Below are 8,503 nucleotides of genomic sequence, written 5' to 3'. Positions count from 1 at the left end.
TTCCTAAAGGAGCCCCTTCCTAAACCTGAGGCCCCCTTATCCCAGGGGAAGGCCTCCAGCAACATGTTCCTACCTGAGAGCAGCAAAGACAGAGCACAGGAGAGAGCTGTGGCGCCAGACCTGGTCAGGGGCTGTATATATGAGGCAGCAGGGCGCCCCACCCCCACCTGCACCCAGTCCCCAGCCGGATTTAGAAAGGGCTGTTGTCACTAGAAGCATTTCCCCCAGGCTCCCCCCTCTTTCCCAAACAGTGCTCCCCCCCCCCCCCCCCAGCTAGGAAACAATTGGAAGTGGTCGTCATTGTTATGGCATGGAGTATGCAGGGTCTGAGTTCCAGGGGGCGGGGATGGCTCAAAGTGCAGCCAGAATATCTCCCAGGCCAGGCCTCACATTCCACAGCTGGCAGGAGAGGAAACTGACCACGACCACCATGACCTCAGGCATGCAGGGCCCTGGCCCTTCCCCAGGGCTCTCCTGGCCCCTGACACTGCTGCCCCACAGGCCCCCTGCCCCCAGTGCTGGCCTATCCCCACTTGTACAGTGTCCTCTCTGCTCTCTGGCCTGGGTCCTGGATCCAACTGTGAGATGGGAAGGGGCTGAGTGTCAGCAGCAGAGGGGTAGGGTAGAGTTGGGGGCATGGCCCCAGGGTGGGGGCTAGACTGAGGCAGCTGGAAGGAGGTTTCCCAGCCAAGCCGCAAGAACAACGACCAGGGAGCCTAGAGATGGGGACTCTGTCTCAGGCACTGATTATCTTGGACCAGCTGGAGGATATGGTGAGGTCATTGAGCCTCAGAGCCAGACAGGCTGTTAGTGATGGGTCCAAGTCCTTCATTTTATGGAGAGGAGAAGTGCCTTCTTTAAGGTCATGTAGCCAGTCAGGGTAGCAAGATTCAAGTGGGGGAGGCTCAGCAGATGGGAAATGGAGCCCAGCCTGTGGAGGGAGGTCTGGGAGGAGGGCTGGGCATCTGAGGAGGCAAGGACCCACTGTGTGCGGAGGGCAGGACCTGGCCGCCTGATGGTCCTAGTTTGGAGACTTCTGCCTGGCTCGTTTTCCTAGCTCTGCCCACAGGTACTAAATGCCTTAGCCCACAGCCAGACACTTTTGGAGCCATAGATAATACAGCTGCTCTGAGCTAGAAGGAGACTCCTAACCAAGATAGCCGTTGCCTGGCCCACCCATCCACTTGTGTTCTGTGGGGCGGTCTCTATCCAGACCTGGTGAGACTGGTATTCTGGCGAGTGGGGCAAAGGTTCAGGAAAGATCTTCCCTTTCCTGCAGGTCTTAGGAGCAGCCACAGAAGAGGTGAGGAAAGGATGTCAGGGCTCAGCCCGTGAGCACAGAACATAGCTGACCGATGCCACACTCTTCCAGGAACGGGGTGCACAAGCCTCACTGGCTCTGTGTCCAGGCAACCACTGCGTGGTTTGGTTTGAAATCCCCCCTCCTTCCTGCGCACAGCTCTTCAGCGCATGCGGATTAACCTATCTGATTAGTTGTCAGCTTGGAAGGAGAGCGGCAGACCTGGGGGATGGGGTGCACGGCAGTTACACTTTGAAAGTGGAGTGGGCACAGTAGGGAAGGGCACATCCAGGTGAGGGCTCAGTAGGGGCCGCCTGGAACCAAGGCAGAGTCTGAGGGCACTGAGCAGCTGTCAGGGGAGGATGCAGGCACGTGGGGGTGGACCCAGGAACCGCAGGGGCTGCGTCCAATGCAGCCACAGCTCTGTGGTGCTGAGGCACACAGCTGCTGAGGCGGCCCCCATGGGTCCTGCTGCTAACATGTCCAGCAGAACAAACTCGGGGTGGGGGTGGGGGTCCAGACCAGGGCCTGCCAGGTGCTGAGAAATTAGGCCCACTGTTAGGGACCTCAGGGATTGGCGATGAAGGGCAAAAACTCTTTTCATCTACGCCTTCCAGCTTTCCAAGCTCAAAGTGGCCACCTTCCCCGATTTCTCAGGGCTCAGGCACAGACGCAGGCAACTGAGATGCACAAAGGATGCTTGGGACACGGCCCAGCCATTTCAAAGCCAGTGTCTTCACCATGGGCCAGCCTCCTTGGCTGTGGAGTTGGGCAGCCACAAACGGAGTTGTCTACATTTAGTAAATCAATTGCACTTTGTTCCCTCCTCTCGGGTTTGGGGGCACTGGCCTGTTGGTGTTACAGTGTTTCTATTCCTCACACCTCCTTGCAGACTAGAACTCACCTCCCTGCCTCTAGGCTCCCTGCCTCCTATCTCTAACCCGGAAACAGAATGGAGGGTCTGATGTCCTTAGAGACTGCCATTCATCCCCAGTCCTCCAGCTCCTGCTCTTGGCTCCATCATGATTCTCTTCCTTCTACTCGCTACTGTCTGAAGACTGATTCATTCATTCAACAAGTATTTATTGGGCACCTACTACATGGCAGGCATTGTTCTAGTCAATAAAGATCTAACAGTGACCAAAATGAAGACTCTTCTCCGGGTAGCTCTCTTCAACTGTGTGTAGAAGTGAAACCCAGGCCTGAGTTCCCAGCCAGTGCCTTTGCTCACATGCACATTCCTGGTGGGGAGACTGGGGGGCCAGAGGCCCCACTGTGTGGGGGTGGGTGGGGATGGTGCAGAGTGTACTACAGAGTGATAGCAGACAAGACAAAGGAGGGCAGAGCAAATGCTAAAAATAAAGAGGGGCTGGAGGGAGGGCAGCTTCACCAAGGTAGACCAAATAAGGCCAGGAGTGGAAGGAAGGTGATCTGTCTCCCCTCCCCTCCCGGCATTGTGCCTGCTTTGTCTGGGCTCTGTCACCAACCTGATCAAGTGTCAGGCCCAAACAGGGGCCATTTGCTGTGAACATGCCAGCGGGAGTTCAGAGGAAAAGTTGCTAAAATTACTACCAGGAATGGGGGGAGGAGGGCCATGCTAGGGCAAGTTAGCAGAGACCTCAGCATGGAGAGATGGAAGTCAGAAGGAGCCCCCAAACTCAAAGGGATGGGAGAGAAGAGGGGCGGGAAGAAGCAGGGGGCTTGGCCCAGGAAGAGGAAGGGGGCACCAGCTGTTTGAGCACATGGGAGAAGGGACCCACCCTAGAGTGCAGTCGAGTGCTCCCATCTGCCTGCCCCTAGAATCCCTGACCTTGGGGGGACCTATCCTGGCTCCACACGAGCCTGGGATTAGGGCCTGAGCTTTGTGCCTGTCTCAGGTTTCCCTTTACAACAGCTGCTCCTTCTTGTCATTCTTTTGTCTTCCTCCTGGCTCCAAAATCTTTTGTACCCCTCTGCACCCCGCCCCCACTCCCCAGTCCAGAGTCTCTGATTTCCGATGGACAGTGGACAGCTGGAAAGAAGGGAGAGGATGGGGCGGGGCTGGGGCTGGCTTAGTTTAGTTTGGGGTGTTTGGGAAGGTGCATCTTGCCTTCAGGGAGTGTTTGGAGGGGCCCAGCTCACCAAAAGGGAGGACTTGTGGGCATGGCCATCCTGGATCCAGGGCTGAGGTGTGCAAGGGGCAGCCGGGTGAGCTGTGGGGTCAGTCACAAAGATCCATTTTGAAACCCAGTCCCTCCATTCTCCAGCTGTGTGGTCTATGTCAATCATGGAACTTCTCTGAGTCACTTTTGTCATCTGTAACATGGGGACAGTCACATTTAACCTTCCAGGGCTATTAAGCCCACTATAGTTTGCAGAGGTAAAGGGTCCAGCACAGCCCCAGACACATAGTGGGCCCTCACTAAATGGCAGCTTTTATTGTTAGGGACAAGACCTGACTGCAGGTGGGCAGGGCGGTTACCTTGCCATAGGTTCTTTGCCCCACATCTCCCTCAGCCCCACTAATTCAACTTGGTTCAAGGGATGGTCTGGGACAGGGTAGATCAGATATCAGCAGTCCTGTGATCTCTTCTGTCCAGATTGTGGTTGCTCTTGGGAACATCATGACCAGGAGGCCAAGTCCTCAGGCTGTCCTAGGCTTAGGACAGGCCCACAGCCCTGAGGCCGGGAGAGGCACCATTACCTGACTGTGGCCCATAGATTTGCCCTCATGACAGGCCAATATGCTGAGCTGAGACCTACCAGGAGTCACCTAGGCTAAGTGGCGACATTAGCCAAGGACACCTGACAGGAGCAAAGGCCCTAAGGTGGAGGCTGCTTGGCCATTAGAGCCAACCATCAGCTAGATTTTTTGTGAGTCCTGGCCTGAAGATCTTAGGGATCCTGGGTGGAGCTGCCTGGTGGAGCTGGGCTGGCCCTAGGGAACGGTAGTTGGGTTGTGAAGCAGAGGCAGATTAAACTGAGACCCTCAGAGATGGGGCTGACCAGGGCTCCTTCAGCAGAACCAACCACCGCTGGCTGGAGCCAGACTTAGAAGCAGAGGGGCTAGAAACCTCAAGAAGGAGACGGGCCAAGGTATTGTGATATGAAATAATTGGGAAAACTGAAAAATAGCATCTTGGAGTCACCTGCTGGACACTTTTGGTGTCTAGACCTGGAGTCCTGCACACTGCTCTATGTTGGGCCCCAGCTGAGGACCCAGGACATGCCCCTGCTCCTCCACCCAAGGACCTCTGCTCTGTCCTGGACCTCAAGCATCCCTGGGTCAGTATCCTGTGACTGCCAAGCCTGGATCAGCCCAGGATGTGGAGAGACCATGGGATTTACCAGGAGTGGACGGTAATTGCTCAGTGAGGAGCCAAGAGGCTGAGTAATCAGCAGCCCCCTTCCCAAAGGAAGAAGGGATTCTGTACTTCATTCCTTTTATCAGAGGCCCCACTTCCTTAAGCAGGCCCCCCTGGGACCATCGCCTGTCTCCCTACCTCTACCCCCTACCAACAATGCAGATGAGTGCACACAAGTGCACATGCCTACAAACGTGCACTATGTGTGTATGCAGACATCTCTGCACCAGCATCTGTGGCACAGAGTCCGAGCCACCTTCTGTAGCCATTCTTCAGACAGAGCATTGGTGCTGGATGAACTTGCCAGAGTGCCTTCCTCCCAGCTTCCAGCCTATCTCATTCTTCCTTCCACTCCCCAGCTGGGTCCCGGTCAGTCACTTAACTAGATGCCTTCTGAGCCTGCTGTACACCCAGCTCTGTGGGGGCCACAGGAGGATCACAGGGGCTCTGACTCACAGGCATTCCCATCAGCTTGGGAAGCCACAGGTAACACACTAGAAACCGAGGGAGGATGCTTCAGGGATACAGAGGGGTCCACATCCAGAACCACCCAAGGCAGAGAAGCTCTTATTCAGTGTGGGCTGGAATGGTCAAAGGTTTCTAGGTGGGGGCCTGAAACTGGGGCTTGAAGGGAGCAGAGGGCTTTGAGAAGCACTAGGAAGGGGGATATGGTCTAGGCGGTGGAATCACAGCATGACCAGAGGGAAATGGCATGGTGAGGTAGTAAGGAGTCTGAGGACATTTGCCTGGTCGGACTGGAGGGGGTCTGGAGATTTCAGGCAGGGCCACATTGTGCAAGAGGGCACAGGGCCACTCATGTGCAGAGTGCTTATCTGTGCCAGGCACCACGCATGGTGTTTGATGCACATCATCTCCCTTAATGCTCACATTGGCCTGTCAATTCAATTGCATTTTATGATCGAACAACGGGGTTCAGAGAGGTTAAGATTTTTGCCCAACATCAAGCAGCAAGTACGGCGCTGAGATTCAAACCCAGGTCTGTCTGGCTCCAAAGTGCTTTCTATTGATCCTGCCATGTTTCCCAGACCAGCAAAATGGACAATATCCTGGAGGCAATGAAGAATAACTCAAGCTCCGGACCTGGGGCAGTCACTGTGACGTCCTGACAGCAGCCTTTGAGGGGCCTTGCAGGGGTATTATTGGGCACTTTGAGGGAGAAGAGGCTGGAGGCAGGGAGACTTGAGAGGAAGATAGAGTAGCAGTCAAGGTCCAGAGGAGAGTGAGGCCAGCATGTGTGAAGAGGAAATGGCAGGGTTGGAAGGGTCTCTCAGGAAGAGATAAAATGCCTTGCCGCCACACTTGACATAGGAAACAAGGAAGGAGGACTCATGACTGCATGATGTTGGCAGGATGGTGATGGCAGCAAAAAGGAACAAGCTCTTAGGCAGGTGGGAGGAAGGACAGAGTGTTTGGTTTGGGGGAGTTGGAGGTAAGAGTGGCATCTAAGGCAAGATGTTGCATCCTTGAAGGGAGTTGGAATTATGGGACTGGCAGGCAGGGCTGGTGATTGAGACCAACTGCCTCAGGGATTGTGGAAGCAGACATGAGATTGGAGAGAAAAGGCAAAGCTCGAGGAGACACCCATAGTACAGAGATGGGAGAAGGAAGAAAAGCCCACAGACAATGGAGAAGGCGACTCAAAGACAGCCAAGGAGCAAGAGAAAAGGGCAGTTTCCTAGAAACCAGAAGAAGAGTTTCGAGAGGAGCAGGTGGCCGTAGTGTCAGATGCCAAACACAGACTGAGTGTTGGGAAGACGGGGAAGAGGCACTTGGGTGATCTTGGAGCAAGCACCTTCTGCAGAGTTGCAGGCAGAGCCAGGCTGCAGGGAGGTGCTAAGAAAAGGCTGAGTGGACAGGAAGTGGAGGCAGTGGGTGTAAACCAGGCCTTTGAGAAGCTTGGCAGTGAAATGAAAGAGATTAGATAGCAACTAGAAGGGGAAGGGGGCCAAGTAACACGGTTTGTTTTAAGATCGGGCAATCCTGAACGCGTGAAGAGGGAGTGATAAAACGTGTCCTTGTTTTGTTCCCCATTCCCTTTTACATTTTCTGGTTCTGTTTTCTTATTCCCTTCTCTCTTCTTTTTCTGTTTTCTTATTCCCATCTCTCTTTCTGGAAGCCTGAGGGGTGGTTTGGGAATAGTTGGAGAGTTGAGGTGCCCACCACCATAAGGTGGGCTTGCCAATGGGCGGCTCAGCTGGCTTCCTCCTCATCTCCAGACATGCAGTAGGGAGCTCGGAGTAGAGCTTGGGGCAGCCATGCTCTCAGCCTTCATCCACTGGCCTGAGAAAGGTCTTGGCCTCCTGCGTTCCACCTGTACGAGGACAAATATAGGGCTGAAGGGCAGGGAGTAGCCCTAGAGAGTGATCTGGAAACACAATTAGCGCCTGTGACTCAGCTTCTTTTCCTCGCTTATGCCTCAGTATTTTTATTTTACCTAGAAAGGTGATGTTCCTGGTTTAATGGTGCAAGTACCTCTACTTGCCCCCAACCCATAACCCGGCCCTGGGACAACTGCTGGTCGCTTGGAGCAGGGCTCCTGCTGGTGTTCCAAGAGGATGGAAGGTGGAAGGCTGACCCTTCTCGGATGTGCCTGCGCTGGAGCGCCGTGCAGCATTCCTGCTGCTGGGTGTGCAAGCCTGGGTTCACTGCAGGACTTTCATTCCAGTCCTTTGCCGCACATGCTCCAAAGTTCTACACAAATATTAGAAACTGATTAAGAACACAAAGAGATACATACATTATGCAGGTCCTTCCGGCCCTGGGGGAGGGTGGTAAATGACTTCCCTGGGTCTGATTTGAACGGGGGGACCCGGAGGGGCTGGGGGAGCTGGCTGCTCTTTTCTCCCAAGGGAGCTTTTCAGGGGCAGCAGGCAGCCTGACTGCCAGAATGCCTCAGATCCCTGGACCAGACTAGGGACTGAGAGCTTGTCAGGCTCCTCGATGTCTGAAGGGACCAGAGCTGGGGGCTTCGCTTCCCTACCTGCAGCGAGGAAAGGGTCTTTATCAGAGGACTTTGGATCTACTAAATAAAAAGAGCCTGAACCATTCTGAGCAGGAGTGGGAAGGAAGCAAGATGGTGAGGTCGTTGGTTTGTTGGGAGGGGGTAAGGGCCAGGAAAGGGTCCCTGGGGAGCCCGAGAGAGGGGCAGGCTGGGAGGTACAGTGGAGTGACAGGGCTGGGGCTGGCAGAGCTGAGGTTCAGCTGTGGAGCGAATAGGCCAAGACTGCAAAAAGAGTGGCAGAGTTGTGTAGTTGTGCGTCTGTGTGTTGTGGGGGGAGGTGACCTTGCCCCAAGGGCAGAGTCTTATGGTCCTGAGAAGACAGGGCAGGGGGCACAGCTTCTAGCCTGGCCTCCCCGTGCCTGGGCCCCTTGTCTCTGAGATTACAGCCTTGGCTGCCAAGAGCAGTTCCATGTGGGTGGTGTGAAACAAAGCAAAAGGCCCTTTTCTGGTACTGGGTTCCCAAGAATAGCTGTGCCTGGGCTTGGGGAGGTGTCTCCTATGGCCTACATGTCCTGGGTCTTATTCTCAGAGGTGTCCCTATGCCTAGTGTCTGGTGGTGATGATTTCTAGTTATTAGGGGAGTGGAGGCCGTCAGCCTGCCTCAACCTCTGTTCCTTTGTGCTTGTCCAGCTCAGCTTTTTTTTTTTTTTTTTTTAAGATTTTATTTATTTTTTTATTTTCCCCCAAAGCCCCAGTAGATAGTTGTATGTCATAGCTGCACATCCTTCCAGTTGCTGTATGTGGGACACGGCCTCACCATGGCCGGAGAAGCGGTGCGTCAGTGCGCACCTGGGATCCGAACCCGGGCCACCAGCAGCAGAGCGCGCACACTTAACC

This window comes from Diceros bicornis, chromosome 5 (genome assembly GCF_020826845.1).
Source record: "Diceros bicornis minor isolate mBicDic1 chromosome 5, mDicBic1.mat.cur, whole genome shotgun sequence".
NCBI classification, from domain to species: Eukaryota; Metazoa; Chordata; class Mammalia; order Perissodactyla; family Rhinocerotidae; genus Diceros; species Diceros bicornis.
This window is presented reverse-complemented; position numbering follows the sequence as displayed.